At 34.6% G+C, this 23,233-nt stretch overlaps 1 long non-coding RNA gene across 1 annotated transcript in view; it reads right to left on the reverse strand.

The window, feature by feature from the left end:
- Positions 1-23,233, reverse strand: part of LOC115290487 — a 68,417-nt gene that overhangs the window by 40,051 nt on the left and 5,133 nt on the right. The gene's annotated exons all lie outside the window — the stretch shown is intronic.

The raw sequence follows: 23,233 nt of genomic DNA on the forward strand, positions 1-23,233 counted from the left end.
TTTATTATTGAAAGACAGAGAGAGGCAGAGCACAAGTGGGGGAGGGGTAGAGAGAGTGAAACAAAATAGGCGGCAGGGTCCAGGCAGCTAGTCATCAGCACAGAGCCCGATACAGGGCTAAAAACCACGTACCGTGAGATCATGACCTGAACCGAAGGTGGACAGAACCGACTGAGCCCCCCAGGGACTCCAAACAAAGCCACTTTTAATTGTAGAAACAACAATTCTCATTTGGATGTATTGTGCTGGCCATTTTCTTAGTTACTAAGATGTTTCCATTTTTACCCCGGAAGAGGTTTGTCAGACAGCTCCAAGTGGGAAGTAGGCAGTTCTGCCACAGAAACTTAAGCAACAGTGGATCCCATGGTAATGAAAACGTTTTTGGCAAATCAGATTTCTACAAGGACCCTGTGGTGAGCTGAGCACAGAATAAAAAGGGAGATTCCTAGGTTTTGACAGCAAAGACATAACAGAAAAAGTACACTTTTGACAAACAACATCATTTAACATACAATAGGTCCAGATGGAGATTAACTACCTAACCCAGGACTCTGAGTGTCAATATGTCCCCATGTCCATAATTATCTGATTCACTATTCATAGACCAAACCATTGTCTATATTCAGAACAGTTTCTAAAGGCAGAATGAACCTGTATAAGCAGAGAGCTCACACTGCAACTCAAGTAATCTATTGAGGTAACATAATATGTTTTATCAGTGATAACATTTGTTAACAAATGTAATGAAGATTTGTTAATTACATCAAGCAAGTGCTGCAGATCCTCCAGGAATGAAGTTTTGGGGCTGCAGCAAGAGGTAGAAAATCTATCAGTATGGCCTTACAATACTGAGTCGTTATGTAGGTGAAAAGTCATAAATGCCAAATATGTCTTAAAATCGTTTAGAGAAATTAGTACTGAAGTATCTCCTCCAATAATCTTTTCTGATATATTGTAGGAAACACTACAGTGTATATGTATAAATATTAGATACATAAATGTTTGTGAATTGTGTAAGTATGGTTTTGTTTTAAAGTGTTTTTCATAAAATTTATATTTGATGTGTTTATGGTAATTAACTTTAACATGTAGCCCAAAAATTAAGATAATGAGAGTACCATGAATAATATTTAAAGAGAAGGAATGGATATAATACAGAGAGTGTGGATTTAGATTTACATATAGTATCTACTGAAGGTTTAAAATACCCCCTCCTAAACTTTTAAATTTTATCAAAAATCAATTATGTATATGTATTATGTGCCTGGATTCTACTTTCTTCCATTTATCAATGTGTCTATCTCTTTTGCCAGTACCACACTGATTTTATGATGATGATGATTTTGAACTTTTAAATGGCTGAAATGATTTTAAGAATTTAAAAAAAATTTTAATGTTTATTTTTGAGAGTGAGAGAGAGAGAGAGCATGTGTGAGCAGGTGAGGGAAAGAGAGAGGGAGAGACCAAGAATTGCAAGCATGCTCCACACCATCAGCGTGGAGCCCAATATGGGGCTCATGACCTGAGCTGCAGTCAAACGCTTAACTGACTAAACTAACCAGGTTTCTCGATTAAGAATTTTCTTAACAGATACAAATTATTAGACATGTTAATAGAAACACAATGTTAAATGATTGAATTCTGAAGTAGAGTTCATGAAACATTTAAGAAAAAGTTCCTCAATAATGTGCTTAACCAACTGAGCCACTCAGGCGCCCTTACCTTAATAATGTGATTTTACCACATAACTAATTTTAATATATTTTACTATATAGCTAATTTTTCTAGATATGAACATATTTATTAAAATGACAATAATAATTATTTCTACCACTGATTTTAGAATTTGATAAGCCATTCTGCCTAAGGCTCTAGTGACTATATTTCATGGTTCAGGTCCACAGATCTACTAAAGTGTTTGAACTGACAGAGAAGCCCATATTCAGGAAAAATGCTTTTTACAATATGATGGCAGAAAAATAAGAGTCCTCTGAACCATGAAGCCAACTTACTACTCTCCTTCACACTAAACATTAATGCATGGAACAGGTTGCTATTAGCCTCCCAAGGCAAACAGAAGTCCTTGGTCCTTACCAATTCCGTAGAGCTGTTACCGGGTATCCCTACCCTGAGAGAAAGGAATATTTCATCATTAGGCCCAGGTTTTATCATAGCTCTTGGCTCTATCTTCTAGAAGTGCTTAGTCTTTGCATCATGCTCCATACCAAAGTCTGAAGATTGGTTAAGAATAAAATAATTAAGAGAATTAATGAATATGCCCTTTAGGGAGTCTAAGAAGCTCTCTCAACCAGATTACAATGTTTGAAAAATTGGTGACCAAAAGACTTCTTATAATGTAAATAATTTCAGTTCCTTGTGATCTGGCTGGTAGCGCTTCTGACAATATATTTTTCACAGGTGTTTTGGTTTTACAAGTCTTAAATTTCAATCAATTTCACGTGTCAAGCATCACATCTTCGATTATTATTTTAAGTGTATTTATTTTGAGAGAGAGAGAGTAGGGGAGGGACAGGGGGAGAGTGAGACTCCTTACCAGTCTCTGCACCTTCAGTGCAGAGCTGGAAGAGGGGCTTCACCTCACTACTGAACCGTGAGATCATGACCTGAGCCAAAATCAAGAGTCGCTTAACTGACTGAGCCACACAGGCACTCCTCAATTATTTTTAAGATATTACTCTCTCTAGCATAAATTATAGGTCCTTTGAGCAAATCAGGCTGCTGTGAGACCACATTTTTCTTTGGATCCTTTCGTTCAGCTTAAAGGGTCTAGTTGATATCAATTAACTTTTTCAGAAATGGTAACTAAAGATATTTGAGCAACACACCTAATTTGGACATTTTGCTTATATCGTATACAGTAACAGTTGCATTTTATTTGGTGAAAATTTATTTTATTTTTAAAAATGTAAGGTTATGGGTCTCCTAGGTTACTTCAGAATTATCTTTGCAAACTGGCACACATTTTTGTGAGCTTACCTCTATCTTATAGTAAATTATGAAACATGGCTAGTAGCAACCAACTCACTATTTTGACATTTTTGCCTCAAGATCTCCAAGCCTTTCACTGAAAATACATTAGGAACAGTGTCTGATTTTTAGGATATCATAAGCACAATTTCACCAAATGGTTTGGCACTAAGGAAAATAAATTGTCATTTTTCCTACCTCTATCAGTTTTCTCAATTTAAGCACTTGTTCCAAAATCTACCACTATGTATTCTAGGTTCTTTTTACAAACACCAGTTCTGTTTCTGCTGCCAATTTTTTATCAGCTTTTACTACATAAGAAAAGAGAAGAAAAAAAAAACCTTCTAGCTTCTACCAATAGATATTTCTTTTTCTCATGGATTCGTCGTTTAGCTTTGGATATCTCCTCCAAAGTATTCACCCTGGGGCCAAGGCTGAAGGACAAGGACTACCCAGTCACAGCCTTCTAGAGATGGCAGATTGCAGGAGGACATACCCAAACACACAGACACATTGAAAACACTGTGTACATCACATCTGCTCACCTCCCACTGGACAAAGGAGTAACATGGCTGAACCCAAATTCAGCGCCAGTGGTACACTCCCCTCACGGAAGTCAGGGAGAAGGAGTTCCCATGTTTCAGTATTAATGTGTCTTAGTCCATTCGGGCTGCTATAGCCGAAAACCATAGACTAGGAGATTTATAAACAACAGAAATTTATTTCTCATGGTTCTGGAGGCTGGGAAGTTCAGCTCAAGGCACCAAAAAATTTGGGGTCCAGTGAGAGTTCACTTTCCCTTTCATTTCTAGTTCATACACAACGATCTTTTTGCTGTATTCTCACATGGCAGATGGGATAAGGGACCTTTTCCAGGTTTCTTTGATAAAGGCACTAAACTCTTGTAGAAGGGGAGAGCCCTTATGACCTAATCACCAAAGGCTTCGCCTCCTACTACTATTAAATCAGGGGCTATAAGTTCAACATAAGAATCTGTGGGGACACAGATAGACACTCTGTCTATAGCATAATGTAAGTTAACAAGTCTTACTAAAGGGAAGTTGGATAAGATTATATCTTTGACAGCAGTTTTTCAAGAGTAAAACACAAATACAAGACAGGCATAAGTATACACTAACAAACTGTCATCCATTTGAAGTGTCCTTTATTTGCAAGTGATTCTTCTCAGCTAGAAGAAATACAAGAGAGGGTGGGAATTTTCCATCTCTATTGGCATGATATTCTCCTAACAAATACTATTCATAGGCAAATCAGTAAGGAATTTCTGTTGGTTTATTTTTAATATTTTCTCTTTAGCTCTACTTGTAGCAGCATGAAAGCATTTCATAATATTTGACTATAACATAATTAAGCTTTTAAAAAATTATTTTTATGCACTCATCTTGTCCAACAAAATAACAAGATAAAACAAGAAAAATGATCTAGTGAACTGGTGGTTCAAAATGGAAGGCAAAATATATATTTAGAACTGGGATAAAGGAATAATCCAGATTACAGCTGTGCAATCCACTCAAAGTCAAATAACCCTGATAGGAGAAGGCCGACAGAATGCTCTAAAGGAGCAAAGGGGGAAAAAAGGAAGGAAAAAATCTCTAAGAAAAACAAGTAATGTGATAGAGTATTTAATGGGTTCATTTTGAGAAGGATATTTGTTCTTTCCGTTATTTCAGACACTTTAAGCAATATTTTCTCTACATGTAGAAATCTTGAATAGTTTTTTATTTATTCTTTAATTACAGGAATTTTACCAAGGGACATATCAACATGATCCTTTTTTGTTTGTTAACCATGATGTAATAATGCTCTTCAAATCTGGAAACCCAATTTTGCCTATGGATCGGGTAAGTAACCTTTAAATAGGATTTTATTTTCTTCTCACTCTGTTCCGTTTTATTCTTTTAGAATGTTTATTATTGGAGCATCTGGGTGGGTCAGTCGGTTAAGCATCCGACTCTTGATTTTTGCTTCGGTCACGATCCCAGGGTCGAGACTGAGCCTCATGTTGAGCTTATGGAGACTGCTTGAGATTCTCTCTCTCTGCCCCTCCCCCCCGCTCCCTCTTTCTCTCTAAAATAATAAAAAAATTTAAAAAAGAATGTCTATTATCTTCACTTGGAAATGCCCAGATCTATCTACCATCTAACTTGCTTTGCTCTCAATAATTACCTTTAAAACAGGATTTTAGATCAGAAATTTATAGTAGACACCAAAATGAATTAAACATAATACTGGAAAGGTTTTTGCCCATAATTATACACCAATGTTCAAATAATTTTGACTACAAACTGTTTTCTTGATCTCAAAAATCCTCATATTCTTTAAGAATACAAAATCTTTGAGAGAATAAGTGAGATCATTGTGTAAGGATGGTATTTTAGGAGTAATCTTTGCTGTGCTCCTTTTACCTTTTACCATGGGACCTGGTGCTAACCCCCTCATCTCAAACATACATAAGGCTTCCACAGGGGCCTAAAGATACCAAATAGATGACAAACACTGGTTGCCATGAGGTTGGTCTACAATCTGAATTCAGCCTGAGAAGTACTGAGGAAAAGTATTTCTCTGTCAGCTTTGGTCCAGAGCCAGGAAGCATTGTTACTGTAGGATTTGGTGACATGTTCATAGTTTTGGGGGCAGGGGCTATATATGCATTTCCCCAAGTTGAGATGTGGTCCCTTTGAGGAAGAGAAACAACAGAGCCTGCAGGGCTACACACATAGGTATAAAAAATTCATTAGTAAGAAGCTTTAAGTGAGTGAGCTGGTACTGCGGATAGAGGACCAACTGACCCCCCAAATTTAAGAATCTACAACAGTGAAGGAAAATACATTGGGCCAGCTTAGCAAGAAAGGTCTTAACATCCTTAAAATTGTGTCCCAGGAAACAAAGAGCCATCTTTAAACTACTGTGATGCCTATAGAGAATGCAGTAAGTGTATGATAATACTAGTGAAAGGACAAAACTGCCATTCTCCTTGGCCCTGTCCTTCTAAAGGGATCAGTGGATCACTTGGCAAGACATACTGATAAGAAGAGAAACAGCCAGTAGGGAATTAGAAAAGCCAATAACGCTGTGTTTCCCCACTGTATGTGCCCAGCCTGAAGCTGCCTGAACTGTGAGAATGGCATAAACTTATCAGTGGTTCAGTTCGGAATTTTGATTAATAGCTATGATTGAATGGAGTCTGTGTTTGAAATTTACAACAGTCTGCCATGTTAGGTTAAGCAGACAACCTATAGGAGTTGCCAGAATTCTTATCTAGCTAAGACTTGCTTTATTTATTTTTTAAATGTGAAGACAAGGGAACATTACTTTACTCAATAACCTTAGGCAATGGTGAGATAGCAATATAGTGACAATTAAGTGCATTGTGAGTCCAGCTCTTCATCTTTTTTCATCTTTGTTATAATGTATTCTGGGTTGTCTAATATATCTTCCATTTGATCAACCAGTTTATCTATCTATCTGTCTGTCTACTCATCTATCTACATAAAATCACCATGGTTATATTAGATAAAATTCACACAGTATTATATAAGTATAAAAAACTAAGATGAATAGAACTAGGGTTTTTCAAATCTTAATTATCCATATGGTTGCTTCATTCTTATGAACTGATGTCTTCTGTAGCTTTAAACATTTATAATAAGAGAGAAGAACAGAAGTAATCGAGATTACTAAGATCAGATTCTTAGTAATATTCTTAGTATGTTCTTCCCAATATTGATCTCTTTACATATTTTAACAACCAAATACTATAGATTATTTCTCTGGAACAGTATATAAAGAAGTATTTAACAGGAAAAAGTTAAATTAACTGAACTCAGCTGTCATATACTCATACTAACTTTTTGCAAATCTCTGAATCCTGATTTTTTCATAAGTCATGGTCTCACACACCATAAGACATGTCTCTGACTATATCTATGTCTATCTTAAATTATGGCACATATAAATGATCTAATACTCCAGAGAGAATTTTGGATAATTTATTCAAAGATATATGTCTATTAATATGAACTAATTTCACTTTTATTCGATCAATTAGCAGGACACAGAGCTCACATTGAGTTCATCAACTCCTAGAACATCAGGTATTATTCAAATAAGCTATTAATTTGAGTTCATGCCATGTTATACCATATGAATTAATGTAGTGTTTTTAAAGTTTTATTTTTTAAAAAATTGCTATTAATTCAGCTTGCTACATTTAGGCCATCAACCTAACATTGTGAAGCAGTTTTAAATCCCAATTATTTTCTTTAACTCATTAGTCATGCTATTAATTTTCTCTGTATCCAGAGTTTTGAAAACAGTATCTCATATTTTAATTTGATTAATTTATAAATGACTTGAGGCTATCCATAATAAAATACCAGAGACCTCACTTAACTTCCATCTTGATAGTTTTTTATATAAATGGTTGTATTCTATTATAGTTCACATTTTGAACATTTTCACAGAGGTATCAAAGGACATTTTTAGAGGTTTGCTAAAATAAATATATTATATCTACAACTGACATCAACTTTTTCCTATTTAATACTAAATTCAATGGATATTTTCACCTATTACCTTCCTTGACTTCACAGAAGAATTGGATACTACTTGATTAGTTAATATTCTTTTGGTTTCAATAGACAAAAATCCTATTTATAATAGTAGATCAGGACAAAGGAAAAATTTGTTAAAACTTTAATTTTTTTCTTTAAATCTTGCCAGATATTTCTAGTCTGAACCACTGTCATTTGTTGCCTAGAGTATTAAAATAGCTTTCTAACTAGTTCCCTTTTTCCCCACTCTTTTCAGTGACTTCTGAGACCTTATAAAAGAAAATCAGATTATTCTACTCTCCTAATGTAAATCTCCCCAAAAACCTTTGATTTACTATAAGGTCGAATAGATTTCAAACATGTTAACTTTCTTGGACATATAGCCTACTCTTATTTCCCTACTTTCTTGAATTGCAGCACACAGACCATCTTTATGCTTCTTGAATACATTGAGACCTTCCCAAATTTAATCTTGGATTAGTTGTTTGCTTTGTCTGGAATCGTTTGCTTCCTGATGTTCCCTTGTTTGATTTTTGTATCTTGTTCAGACCTTGACTCAAACATCTATTATCTAACTGTCCAATATAAGTTATTCTCACCACCAACTCATTTTCAGTCACTTCACTCTGCTTTAATTCTTTTTGACATATATTATACTCTACCATTATATTATCATCTTTATGTATCTATACACATTAATTTTGTGTGCCCCCATATAAGAATGTAAACCAGATTAGAGAACTAATCCTGTTTTATTCACAGCTGCATCCTTCACATTAAGAAAACAGTGCCTGACAATTGATTGGCACTCATTAAATAAGCCACAAATTAATGTAAATACCCTGGAGAAAGGAGAAGGAGAATAATCATTTTCTCTCAACCAACTTATTCCACAATACTAGATACAAATGTCCTAGCAACTCTAATTAACATTAATCTTGTTACTTCTTGATATGAATATATTTTTCCACTCTAGATGCATTGTGGAAATTATCTATTATTGGCCTCATATTGATCATGTACCCAGTGTCTGGATGGATTATTGAAAATGATAAATTTAATATACTTTACTAGAAACTGCTAATGCCAGCTAATATCAGTTTTCTCCTCCCTCTGAACATTCTGCTAAACTAGATTTCACAAGGCCATGGCTTTAAGTGAGCTCTTGTGTGTGGAACAGGTGTGGAAGTGATGTGTATCAGCTGAGGTGGGTAAATGGGGAGTGTTCGTCTAGTTCTCTTTCCTCTGCTGACAAACAGACAGAGGATCCAACTTGTAGGAGGCTTGGAGGTCATAGCGTGTAGTGGAATTAGGTAATGGAAAGAAATTGGACAATAGAATAATTGCATGAAAGTGACCCTCTCTAATCAACTGTGTCTCCAGTTAAAAAGCACACTTTTATTGTGATAATATGCTGAAACTCCAGTATTGTTTGTTATAATATTTAGCTTACCTAAACAATATGTATTCCTCCATTCTCCAATTTTCTGATGAACATCTAAGGCAGTTTTGCCCTTCCACAATGTGAGGATGTAGTGAGAAGATACCAACTTTGATCAAGGAGGAGAATCCTCATAAATAATGATCAATGTTGGCTCCTTGACTTCAGACTTCCAACCTCCATACTAGTATCCAGATTTTAGTTTCTATGCCTATCAAGAGTTTGAATACATCATGAGTCATCTGTCATCAGAAGAAATTCGTCTGAGGGCTCACCAGGTTACTGATGAGTCTCTGGAAAATGTAAGAACCCTGGATTTAATCAATGAATCTCAGCATGCAGGAGTAAAGTTAAAACTATGCTGGATGAATAAGGGCCATGACTAAGCCATATAGAAGACATGGACCAAATAGAGACATGAGAGAGGCAGAGAAAACTAGCAGAACTGAACAGGCACCATGGCCTTTGTGTCTGCCCATGAAATAAGATAAAGAACTTTGAGGCTGGTAAGACTCATAGGGCAACATAGGCAGGTGGCAGAGACCACTCTCCTAGCGATGTAGTATCAAAGCAGCCAAGCCATGTCATAAATGGTCAGCCTCAGCAAGCAACCACATGAGTCACTGATGGCAGATCGGTACATTAAAATATATAGCTAGTGATGGCAGAGCAGAAGAAATGGAAGAGATCCAACTCAAGTGGGGACGTATCCTAGGAAATCTAAAAAAAAAATAAGAGAGAGAGAGAGAGAGAGAAAGAAAGAAAGAAAGAAAGAAAGAAAGAAAGAAAGAAAGAAAGAAAGAAAGAAAGAAAGAAAGAAAGACGTTCCTGGACATGGGCAATGATATTGAGGCTCAAAATCCACAAATAAATCAGATCCCAGAAAAGATTGATACAAAGATCATATTAACATCACCAGTGTCAGAGCAAAGAAACGAATTGACAACTAAAGCTACTGCTACACTACATTACCATTTATTCACTCTCCTACCTTCCCCTTCAAGTCATTTCCTTTTCAGAGTTTCAGATTTTATGTCCACACTCTTCTAATTGGAAGACAATATGGAAGAAGGGCTAGAAGTATGATTTTATGTTCTCTGTTTCCCTGGAGAGTAGACTGATGCTCAGCTGCTCCAGTATTTTCTTTTTCAGTTCTTATTCTTAGGCTTGTTTTCATACATCATATATAGTGTTGTTTTTCATTCTCTTTATTTATTTTATCAGAATCTTTTGACTTCAAGATTTGGGAATATTACCCAAGACAGCCATAAAAAAGGAAGCTGGGGTGGGGATGTGGTGTCACAAGAAGAGGAGGAGATAAGAGGTTCGACCCTAAGTAAAACCCACAGCCACAAAGCACAAGTTGCTTAGCCACAGTAGATATCTAATTGAGTTTCGTTTCTAATTTCAGTGTAATTATTGCCACTTTATGCTAATGCTTGGTTTTGGAACTTTTAAGCACAATATTTTTGTTATATACCATGCCTCTGCAACCCCTGCTGTGAAAAGTAGAATGAGTTTTCTTTAAATGGGCTTAATTTCTGAACTCTTGGTGATTCATAGGCATACGTAGATTTTCTGATCTCATTTCATTTTGTGCTGTACAAGAACGTTTTGCATAAATAAGTGGGTTTTTTATTTTCATATTATGGCATCATGATACCAGTACAGGTCTGTTAACCTCATAAATTTATTGTTAGTGGTGAAGGAAAAAAATATGTAAATAGGTATGTGTGACATGAGAATTTGTTTTTAAAGCAGGACTTAAATTTTGTTAGAAAACTTTGACAAAGCATATCATGTCAATTAAGATTTATCTCAATGCCTAGAATTATGTTTGGCTAGGAAAAAAAACTCATTTTGATCTCAGGTAGAAAAATAGATTTCTTTGAGTTTTATGTAGGTTTAAACTTTTCAAAAAGCTAGAATTTATTCTGTTTAACTAAAACTCATGTGTAAAAATAATCAAAAAATTCTAAAGCTTTTTATTTTGTATGGTGCATTGATTTGGATTTTTAATCACTTCAAAAATAAATGAATAATCAAAGTTTTTTATTTTTATTAAAAATAAAAAACAATCCATATAACACCACTTACACATATACTTTCATATTATTTATAAGAATTTAAAAACTCAAGATATTTGCAAATAAATTAACATGTTTACCACTTTAGGTTTGGGGAGTTTTGTTTTGTTCTCTATTTTTGGTTTTCTGTTTATAATTTTTACTTCTTTTATATTAATAACACTCAGGTGTTTTTACTTCCAACTTGACATAGTCTTACCAACTATTTATTTTTAATAAAAGCATAGCCCTCTTGCATTAAATTGTTATATTCCATATGGTTACTGGTTCTCAAATTAGTCCATTAAACATGATTGAAACTGGCATTAAACTCTCTTAAGAATGACCATATTTGGGGCACGTCGGTAGCTCAGTCCACTGAGCACCAGACTCTTCATTTTGTCTCAGTTCATGATGTCACAGTTTGTGAGTTTGAGTTCCACATCATATGCTACACTCACAGTGCAGAGCCTGCTTCAGAGTCTTTCTCTGTCTCTCTTTCTGTCTCTCTCTCTCTCTCTCTCTCTCTCTCTCTCTCTCTCTTTCCCCCTCTCTCGCACTCTTCTCCCTTTCTCTCTCTAGAAATAAATAAGTAAGTAAGTAAGTAAATAAATAAATAAAGCTTTAAAAGGAAAGAATGATTATATTTTACCTTTGGTAAGAACACAACTGGTAGATGGAATTTTGAAGTCATGGTAAGTACAATCAACTAGTAGAAAACGTTTGTCATGTGTAAATATCTATCATTATTTTTTCAAAGGAGTAGAGAGGGTATAAGCCATATCACTGATTAAGAAAAGATCAATTTAGAGAATTTATAATTTCCTACTCCTCACCCCCTCCACCTAATACCACCACTCTGGTCACAAATCTGTTTCTATTCAATATAGTTCTTTTAAATGTACATTGTTATTTAGTATTGTTACCCTTAGATGGTTTCTAGAAACAAAACCAAGGAAATCTTTCTTAACTAACTATATTCTACAAAATTCACACTCATCACTTCAGAATATATTCAAAGATCTCATCAGATAAACATTCAATTATTCTCTTACAGCCCCCTGATCAGCAGAGGGTATTGCTTCTGCTTTAGCTTGTTAATAAAAGAGTACAAAGTTGTGTAGGAAAATTATGTAATGCAATTATTGTTTCTCTGTAGGTCTCTTGTACTGCACAACCACATAGGTCATGAAATACTTTAGAGAAGAGACAATACTTCCTTCACATTTAAAAGTTATTCAGTTTTGAATAAGAGACATCATAGGTATTCAAATGCTAGTATGTATTCACTGCCTACTAAGATCCAGGAACTCTGCTAAATGTTTTATGTGGGTTATTTCATTACTCACCTGAAGAACGCTACAAAGTTCATTCTATTAACATTTCAGTTTTATAGATGATATGTTGAAAGTGAAAGAATTTACATTTTTGCTCAGAAAATGTCTTGCAGGTAGTAAATGTTTGAGTAGTCTGTCTGGGCAAATGATGGTGAACATTTGACATAGTGCCCCTGCTCTTCTGGGGTTTGGAGGCCACTGGGGTGATCATACATCAGTCAAAGGGTTTTAGCAATGAATGCATAATTACACATTGAGATAAATGCACTGAGTCAAAGAATGCATTACTTCTGACTATATTCTTTGTTTTTATATTTGAATTCATCACATAGATTACATTTATTTGTTGCCATGATCATTTATAACCGTGTTATATTACTTTGCAGATAACAATTACAATCCATAATAGATTCATTTTATTTTACCCATGAATGCAAATTGGTTCCAAATTTTAGAAGTATCTCAAGGTGTTAGTTTCATTGAAAAATCCTGCATTTTTATATTTCATATCTGAAATATTTACTGTGTTACAAAGATTTCTTATCTCTTTCCTACATTGGTCTTTGTACTTTCAAAAAGATGTCATACATATTTGCAAACATTTCATTAGGAGAATTATTTAAAATGAGATTTTTCTTTCTGATATTCTTGGTTTTTAAGTTTAGTTATTTTTGAGAGAGTGGGAGAGGGAAGGAGAGAGAAGCCCAGTCAGGCTCATAGAGCCAGATGCTCTGTGAGGTCATGAGCCAAAATCAAGAGCCGGACGCTTAAACACCTGAGCCACCCAGGTGCCCCTTTCTATATTATTTCATGACAAGTTCATTCAGTTTCTTAAGAGAAATGTTCTTGTATACTTGTCATCGCAATATTATTGAGAGAGTTTTGTCTTCACATCTTAAACTCCACACTTACCTATATTTACTCTTTAAATAAACCGCAGCATGGGAAAACTGGTGAATATATATTTGTCTATTATTAGTGTTTCTGATTATTGTGGTTGTCCCCTTAATCCTATTGATTTTAATCTTGAGTCAAACTTACTGGGTAGAAATCAATATTAATCTATTAAACTGTCACCAGTGAAAATAGCAGACTGGTTTTCTGCTTAGAGTTAATTTTCTGAATAGATCTATATTTCTGGTGGATCTATTGTTTTTATTATTTTACTGATGCTTGTCATAGTAATTATGTAACCATGTAAGATAGTCTAAAATTCATACATGCTATATGTCAAGAAAGAAATTCATTATCAGTGAGGTAAAATATTTTTTAGAAAGAAATTGTTATCCTATTAAGGAAAAATATGATTTTATAAATGAAAAGATTAATTGAGAAAGGAGAGTTTTGTCTTAGAGTTTTTTCAAATCTCATATTGTGTAATTACAGCCAAAGAGTAAAAGGTTGCCAAACAAATACAGACTTGCATGAAAAGACCAAATTTACCATCCAGAAAGAAAATGAGATATACTCAGGAACTTATGATATAACAAGTTAGATTTTCAAGTCTCTGAATAAGAGAAGCTTTAGTTTGCAAATGAAATTGGCATGTATAACTTTCTACTTGAAGAAAAGCAAACATAAATCCACATTTCACATCATATGCCAAATTGATTCCTAGTGAATTAAAAACATTCATTAAAATAAAACATTAAAATGTTAATAAAACTTGAAATTTTTTTTTAAATCTTACACTGGGAAAGATGGTATAAGTAAAATCTTACCTATACCTCCTCTCCCCAAAATATTCAAAAACAAACTGGAATCAGAGCAGCTTTTTTTTTTTTTGCTTGTTTGCTTTGTTTATTTTTGTTTGTTTTAAATCTTTGAATTTACTTTATTTTATCATTTTTTATTTTTAAAATGTATTTATTGTCAAACTGGCTAACACACAGCTATTAAATTATCCAAGTCCTGAAACTCACTTTATAATTTTGTTTTATTATTTTATTTTTTTAACATTTATCTATTTTTTGAGAGATAGAGAAAGAGAGTGTGAGCAGGAGAGGGACATACAGAGGAAGATACAGAATCCAAAACAGGCTCCAGGCTTTAAGCTCTCAGCACAGAGCCTGATGCAGGGCCCACACTCCAACTGTGAGATCCTGACCTGAACCAACTACACCACCCAGGCACCCCAAAACCCACTTTTAAATAAACTTACTGGAAATTAGGGAAAATTCTGTTTGTGGCTGTAAATACTTGGTGTAGATTACTGTATATATTTTTGACAAAGTACAGCATCCATTCTTGATAAAAATCCTCAAAAAAGTAGGGATACAACGAGGATACTCAACATCATAAAGGCCATATACAAAAGACCCACAGCTGATATCATCCTCAATGGGAAAAAAAACTGAGAACTTTTCTTCTATGCTCAGGAACAAGACAAAGATGTCCACTCTCATCATTGTTATTTAACATTGTGCTGGAAGTCCCAGCCCCAGCAACCAGACAACAAAAAGAAAGAAAAGGCATCCAAAGCAGCAAGGAAAAGGTCAATTTTTACTATTTGTAGATGGCGACACTCTGTAGAAAACATGAAAGACTCCACCCAAAAACTGCCAGAACTGTACACAAATTTAGCAAAGTTGCAGGATATAAAATCAATGCACAGGAATCAGTTCCATTTCTATACAACAATAACGAAGCAGCAGAAAGAGAAATCGAAGAATTGATCTCATTTACAATTACACCAAAAAATATAAAATATCGAAGAATAAGCCTGACCTAAGAGGGTTCCCCTTTCTGTACTCTATACTCTGAAAACTAAGAATATTTCTGCATAAAATTGAAAATGACACAAAGAAATGGAAAAACTTTCCATGCTCATGGATTGGAAGAACAAATATTGTTAAAATGTCTTAACTACCCAAAGCAATCTACACCAAAAATGCAACCAGCATTTTTCACAGAGCTAGAACAAACAATTCTAAAATTTGTATGGAACCACAAAGACCCCAAATATCCAAAGCAATCTTGAAAAAGAAAAACAAAGCTGGAGGCATCACAATTCCAGACTTTGAGATGTATTACAAAGCTGTACTCATCAGGACAGTATGGTACAGGCACAAAATCAGACACATAGATCAATGGAACAAGATAGAAAACCCAGAATTAGACCCATATATATGGCCAACTAATCTTTGACAAATCAGGAAAGGATATCCAATGAAAAAATGACAGTTTCTTTAACAAATGATGTTAGGGAAAACTGACAGCAACATGCAGAAGAATGAATCTGGACCACTTTCTTATTATCCTACACAAAAAATAAATTCAAAATGGATGAAATACCTAAATATGGGACAAGAAACCATAAAAATCCTAGAGGAGAACACAGGCATCAACTTCTTTGACCTTGGCCATAGCAACTTCTTACTAGGCATGTCTCCAAAGACAAGGGAAACAAAAGCAAAATTCAGCTTGAGATTAGATCGAGATAAAAAGCTAAGTAAACAATCAACAGCTGAGTAAACAATCAACAAAACTAAAAGCAATGGGAGAAGATAGCTGCACATTAAATATCTGATAAAGATTAGTATCCAAAATCTATAAAGAACTTATGAAAAATCAATGCTCAAAAAACAAATAATCCAGTTAAGAAATGGTCAGAAGACATGAATAGACATTTTTCTATAGAAAACATCCAGGTTGCCAATATGAAAAGAGACTCAACATCACTCATCATCAGAAAAATACAAATCAAAACGGTGATGAGAAATTGTCACACCTGTCAGAATGGCTATAATTAACAGCACAGAAAAAACAGATGTTGGCGAGGATGCAACAAAGGGGAACCCTCTTACACTGTTGGTGGGAATGCCAACTGGTACAGACACTGTGGAAAACAGTATGGAGGTTCCTCAAAAAGTTAAAAATACAACCACCCAAGACCCAACAATTTCACAACCAGGTATTTGCCCAAAAGATACAAAAATACTGATTTGAAGGGGCATATGTACTTCATTGTTTATAGAAGCATTGTCAACAAATAATTAAATTATGAAAAGAGCTCAAATATCCATTGACTAATGATGGAGAAAGAGGTTTTGTGTGTGTGTGTGTGTGTGTGTGTGTGTGTGTGTGTGTGTGTGTTGTGATGGAATATTGCTTAGCCATCAAAACGAATGGAATCTTGCCATTTGCAATGAAGTGGATGGAGCTAGAGTGTAGTATGCTAAGCAAAATCAGTCAGTCAGAGAAAGACAAATACCATATGATTTCACTCATATGTGGAATTTAGGAAACAAAAACAGATGAGCATATGGTCAGGGAAAGAACAAAAGAAAAGGAAGCAAACCATAAGGGACTCTAAAATATAGAGAAGAGCCTGAGGATTGATGGAGGGGAGGTGGGGGAGATGGGCTAAAATGGGTGATGGATATTAAGGAGGGCACTTGTATTGAGCACTGGCAGTTATATGTAAGTGATGAATCACTAAGTTCTACTCCTGAAACCAATATTACACTATATGTTAGGTAAGTAGAATTTCTTTACTTTTGAGAGACAGAGAGAGACAGATCATGAGCAGGTGAGGGGCAGAGAGAGGGACACACAGAATCAGAAGCAGATTCAAGGCTCTGAGCTAGCTGTCAGTACAGAGTCTGACATGGGACTCGAACCCACAAACTGTGAGATGATGACCTGAGCTGAAGTCGGATGCTCAACAGACTGAGCCACCCACACACCCCTAAATAAAATATTTTTAAATATAAAATACTTAGATTTTATTTTCTTTATATTACTAATGTATGTTTTATTTTTTTTCTTTTATACTTTATTGTCAAGTTGGTTTCCATATAACACCCAGTGCTCATCCCAACAAGCGCCTTCCTTCATGCCCCGCCTCCCCCTCCCTCTCCCTCATCAGTCCTTAGTTTGTTCTCGGTATTGAAGAGTCTCTCATGATTTGCCTCCCTCCCTCTCCCTATATTTCCCCTCCCCCTCGCCCATGGTCCTCTGTTAAGTTTCTCCTGTTCCACTTATGAGTGAAAACATATAGATTTCAAAGTGAGTTTTTGTTGTTGGACACAAAGCATTGAATGGAAATATTATATATGTCATGGATCTAATCAGTGTTTTTGCTCTTTGAATAAGCCATATTATATTAATCACTCCTACTGGTAATTCTCAAAAAAGGAGGGGAAACAAATTCAGCTCATTAACTATATGCCCAATAAATCTTAGAATCCGTAATGAAATAGATGCAGATAGTGAACTATATGAAATTTTAAAATTTATGTATCAAAATATATTATTAAAAGAAACCTGAAAAAGGCAGTAGAAAGAAAAAATATAAATTATATGAAAGGGTCTTTTTCATCAGTAGACTATAAAACATTTTAAAAATAGATAAAATAATTACACATTGGTGATATTCATAACATAAAATTAAAATAGGCAAAAACAAAAAAAGACACGTGTTCTTTAGACACTTTCTAGGAATTTGCTGGTAGACAGAAATATGAAAAGTAAAGCAACATTTAGATAATGCCCCTAAAATCAAACTGCAAAATTGTTTGTCACTGGCAGTGCAGGATCATTTTTAAGTCTGAGGTAACACTACATACAATTAAATATTCTAATTAGAGGTAATTATAAAATAATATTTGATGTGGTTTTAATCAAAGCTATAAATCATATCCCCATGTAGAGAACTTCTCTAAATTTCTTTTAGATATGTTACCTATTTTTTATTAATAAAACAGATAGAAGTTGTTATTCTTACCAGGGAGCCAAGTGATTCAAACTGTTTCTATGTGACTTGTTCACTCTATGGTCAAATATTACATATTGTGTGTCTGATCAGTCATTCATGTATCCTCTGATCATATGGAATTATTAAATATTTTTCAAAAATTCTCTCAAATAGTTAAACTAGTATGAATTCTCTCAGTTAAATTAGTATGAATTAGTATGTTCCTTTTGCAATTGAAAATATATGTTACATTATCTACTATGAAAAGTTTTTTGAATATCTTATTAATAATCTAGCTCTAAATTCTAATAAATCTGATGCTTGAAGTTTATTTTTCTTATAAGTGATGATGACACTTTTAAACTTTGTGTTTAAAAGTTAAAACATTAAGGATAATGTAGCACTAAGAGCCAATCTAACCAAAGTAATTAATTTTTTTTAAAAATTAAGCAAATAAATCCCTTGTTAAGAAGTTATTATATTATCTAGTACAGCTCCAGTTGGAAATTATATTAATAATACTCATGTCAGATCAAATGTGATTCCTAAATAACAACTGATGCATATATTTTCATTTCTCTAAAATTAAAGGAGAAACACTTAGACTTTTCTTTGCATTAGACTATTTTCATTGCTTTAATTGTGTATCTTTTTCTCGGGGTCATTCATTTTATTGATTGATTGATTTTTGAGAGAGTCAGGGAGAGTGAGAAAGAGGGACACCCAAGCAGGCTTTATGCTATTAGCCTGTGATGTGGGGCCCTACCTCACGAACCCTGAGGTCATGACCTGAGCCTCTGAAATTAAGAGTCAAATGCTCAGCCAACTGAGACCTGAGACCCGCCCCCCCACCTCTGCCACTACCCACACTCTCCCACCCTCCACATCCAGGGTCATTCTTTTTTTTTTTTTAATGTTTTTTATTTATTTTTGAGAGACAGAGAGAGACAGTGCGAAGCAGGAGAGGGTCAGAGAGAGAGGGAGACACAGAATCTGAAGACAGGCTCCAGGCTCTGGGCTAGCTGTCAGCACAGAGCCCGACGCGGGACTGGAACCCACGAACCGTGAGATCATGACCTGAGCCGAATCCAGATGCTTAACTGACTGAGCCACCCAGGCGCCCCTCCAGGGTCATTCTTGACACAGCAGGATTCTTTCCGTTGTAGAATTCCTTTGTATACCTCAGGAAGATAGTCCAATTGCCCTTACATAACTGCTTTGTCATTACTAATAACATTTCTTATTGAAAATTAATGATGTTTTTGCTCTGTACTTTTGAAAGCATCATATATTTGTATTTCTTCCAGTTTACCCATGTCATTTCCACAATTCCCTTCCCCATCCCAAAGTATTAATGAACAAAAGATTTATATGGTTACATTAAGACAATAGTTGTCTTCTAGTCTAATCCTAACACGTGTATAGCCAGTGGCTATATTTTGAAGTGATATGATCCAAACCTTAGAAAGAATGTTCCTTTATTAAAATTAAGTGTTTCTTAATGATACTCATTTCATATCACCTTCACATAGCTTTGTCCTGAAGAGGCAGAAGCAAATTTATATACTAGTTTAGAATACTTTTGTTATGGATTATTTTTTAAAGAAGCACAGTGAGCATGAACAATGAATAGAATGCATAATGTATAGGAAGATGAACAGTGAATAATAAATTTTTAACTTAAACAAGAACCTATTTCTCTCAAGGCTCAATAGTTTGATCAAGACACTGTGTTTTAAAATGCAGCTTATAACCTACCACACTGAAATAGGTAGGAGAATGTATTTCAGATAAAATGTGAATTAAGAAATCTCCTCCGTTGGTTACATGTCTCAGGGAGTTGGACTTTTCCCTTTAATAAATATTTCAATCTAAAGAGAGACGCCTCAGTAAAATGAAAACAAATGACAGCGCTACCTCCAAAGAGACAGTGTATTATTTTAAAATGGATGAAATGGCCCATGTGCTGCCCTATGACAGTTAAATGCTCAAAATGAGACAGTCAAAAATACAGTTAACTCATTCCCACAGACATGAAATTGAGTCTCCATTTTTGTTCTAATGTGAGATGAAAAAAAAGAGAGGAAAAAGAGCACCAAACCTAAAGAATATTCTTACAAAGGTTTTATGTTAACAGTAACCAGGGATATAGCATGATCTTAAATAATGTCATTGCAACTTAGAGCTAACCTTATCAGGGGCACCTGGGTGGCTGAGTCAGATAAGCGTCTGGCTTCGGCTCAGGTCATGATCTCATGGTTTGTGGGTTTGAGCCCCGCATCAGGCTCTGTGCTGACAGCTAGCCCAGAGCCTGGAGCCTGTTTCGGATTCTGTATCTCCGTCTCTCTGCCCCTCCTCTGCTCATGCTGTCTCTCTCTGTCTCTCAAAAATAAATAACATAAAAAATTTTTTTTTAATTTAGAGCTAACCTTACTAATGAGTAGCCTAATACTTTCTTTATTACAAGTATTCAAAAAGTAGCAATCAGTTATTAATAGATGACTAATTTTTAAGTGAAATATTATTGCTAGATCTTTTGATATGAATTTGAAAATAAACTGGTAATTGAATATGAAACAAATATAATCACATGGATTTGGATACACTTCTGACCTCATGCAGTTTTGTTGTTTGAGATGTGTCAGTGATGCTAACAACATCAAGGGCCATCCTGTCAGATTTATTTTGTTCTAATCAAAATTTAAAACTTCACAAAATCTTGGGACCAAATGTCCCTCAAATTCCACATTTGTCACAATATAGTAGAAGAAACTTGGTGGGGAATATATAAGTATATGTAGATATTTGGTGATATGATCTCTCCTCTTTTTTTGTTCTCACCTCATCTTTTTGGGAAAGAGTATTTTTTAAGCATTAAAATGCAGCCAACTTAGGCTATAGATGTGATTTCTGTTAGCAAGATAGTTTGTTTACCTTTCAACATTTTTTCTTTGAAAAAATATGAAACTTGTATAAAACACATTTTATCCCTGTCCGCAAGGAATTTATGATCCTGCAGTTAAGGTAGAAGTAAAGTTGTAATGACCACACTTCCCATGAGTTTGGTTCCATTTTGGAAAAAGTACAGAAGGCGATGAAAGTACATAATATAGAAAATCAAACCAGATTTTGGAACTACTGGAGTTTTTCTGGATGGATATTAGTGATTCAACAACTGGAAATGGAGAACTAAAATTGTCCAATCAAAAGGGACAACGGAAGAGACCTGGAAGGGAAAAGAAGCATTGTGCTTTAAGGGAGTGTAATTCAGTTAGCCTAAAAGAGGTAGACATCATCGAGGAAGTGAAGGGATTTGTATTTTCATTCTGAGGCCAAAGGAGATTGTGAGCTAATCTGTATCTGAAGCCAAAGGAGATTGTGAGCTAATCTGTAGAGCCCCAGTGGCAACCAGAGATAGTGGAGACGAGTGAACAGATGCCAAAATCCAGAGGCAGGGAGACATGTTACAAGATGGCACCATGATTTAATCTTCTTGTTAAAAAAAAAAAAAGAATCTTTTCTTTATACCAGTGGTCCTCAAGTGTCACCCTCAGATCCCTGGGGTTTCTGAGATAAGTTAGAGATCAAGTCCACAGGTGAATGCTGTTTTTGTAATAATGCTGAAACGTTATGTTTCTTCTTCATTGTGTTGACATTTACACAACGCATTCTCAGGGGGAAAAATCCACTGTCACTTAGGAATGTCATTACTAAAGCAATAAACATTTTAAAACTATATTCAGTATTTACCCTTCAGTCAGGTCTTTTTATATTCTGTTAGGAAATGGGAAGTTCGCATCAAGCGCTTCAGTGGCATACAGAATACCAGGTTATTTTGAGGGCGATCACGTGTATGATTGTGTGAGTTGTGAGCTGAACCAGCAGTTTTTGTTTTCATGAAACATTGTATTTACTTAGGAATATGACCGAGACACAGTATGGTTTTGCAGATTTATTTATTTCTGGATATTTTCTCAAAATGAACCAAAAACTTTAACGTAGTGATGAATTAATTATTATGTCTATGATCCAAATCTTTTTAAAGACAGCTAATTTCCCAATTTCCCAAGAAGTATAAATCCTAGACTACTTCCAAAAAAGGTCTGAATGTGATTAAAAATGTACGATTGCAACCCACCAGTCCGTTATATAACTTATCAACTTTTGGATCTTTACCACAAACTGTAACCGCAGGCACACACTCCACTTAGATTGACTGTAGTACCTAAGAGTTATAATCGCCTTAACAAAAGCAAATTTGTGGTTTAGCATAGAATCTTCACTCTCAGGCAAAGATGCTAACCAGATTATCTCTCTACTCACAAAACAGGAAATGAAGTGAAATATTTCAAATTTTAATTAGCTATTTAACTTTTTGAAATGCATAGATAATATTTAAATTTCACACAAATCTAACACTAAATGCTTATAGCTCTAATGGCATAGGATATACATAATGTATATTCATGAATTAGTTGTATAATACTTAAATGCCTCAGTAAGTAACAGTTTTGCATTATACAACATACAAACATTCATTTACCAATAGTTTGTTGATCCATTTGCAATTCTTCTACTGTTTATTTAGACCTAATTTCCATATTCTTCCTGATATGTAAACATACTACCCTATTAATTTAACTTCAGGATTCCAGTTCACTAGACAGCTTAATGCCCTTATTACACAATTGCTCTTGTCCTTTGTACTAAAACTGTGATTTTATGAAATCTTGTAGTAAGTATGAATATAGATTTACTAATGAAGTAAAGCTATTAATATTTGAATGCATTCAACTCCTCAGAGTGCATACTTAATGGAACATACAGTCAACTAATATACTAGAAAAACTTTGAGAATGAGATTAACTATCTGTGTGTGACTTAAGCTTTTACTGAGAAATATATGTTTTATCGTATTAGCTGAACATATTCTTTTAAAGAGGGTACACAAATTTAAATTTCAAAATCTAGAAATTTTAGGAGAGACAGATTTTAATCATACTAAAGTAAAGGAAAGTGATGCATTTCTGACATTACAATTAATCTTACTTTGTAGTCCTTTGTTCACTGAGTAGAGAGAATATGAGAAGGCTTCATGAGTATGTATTACCCTAGTCATTAAATAGCAG

Source organism: Suricata suricatta, chromosome 4, assembly GCF_006229205.1.
Source record: "Suricata suricatta isolate VVHF042 chromosome 4, meerkat_22Aug2017_6uvM2_HiC, whole genome shotgun sequence".
Taxonomy (NCBI): Eukaryota; Metazoa; Chordata; class Mammalia; order Carnivora; family Herpestidae; genus Suricata; species Suricata suricatta.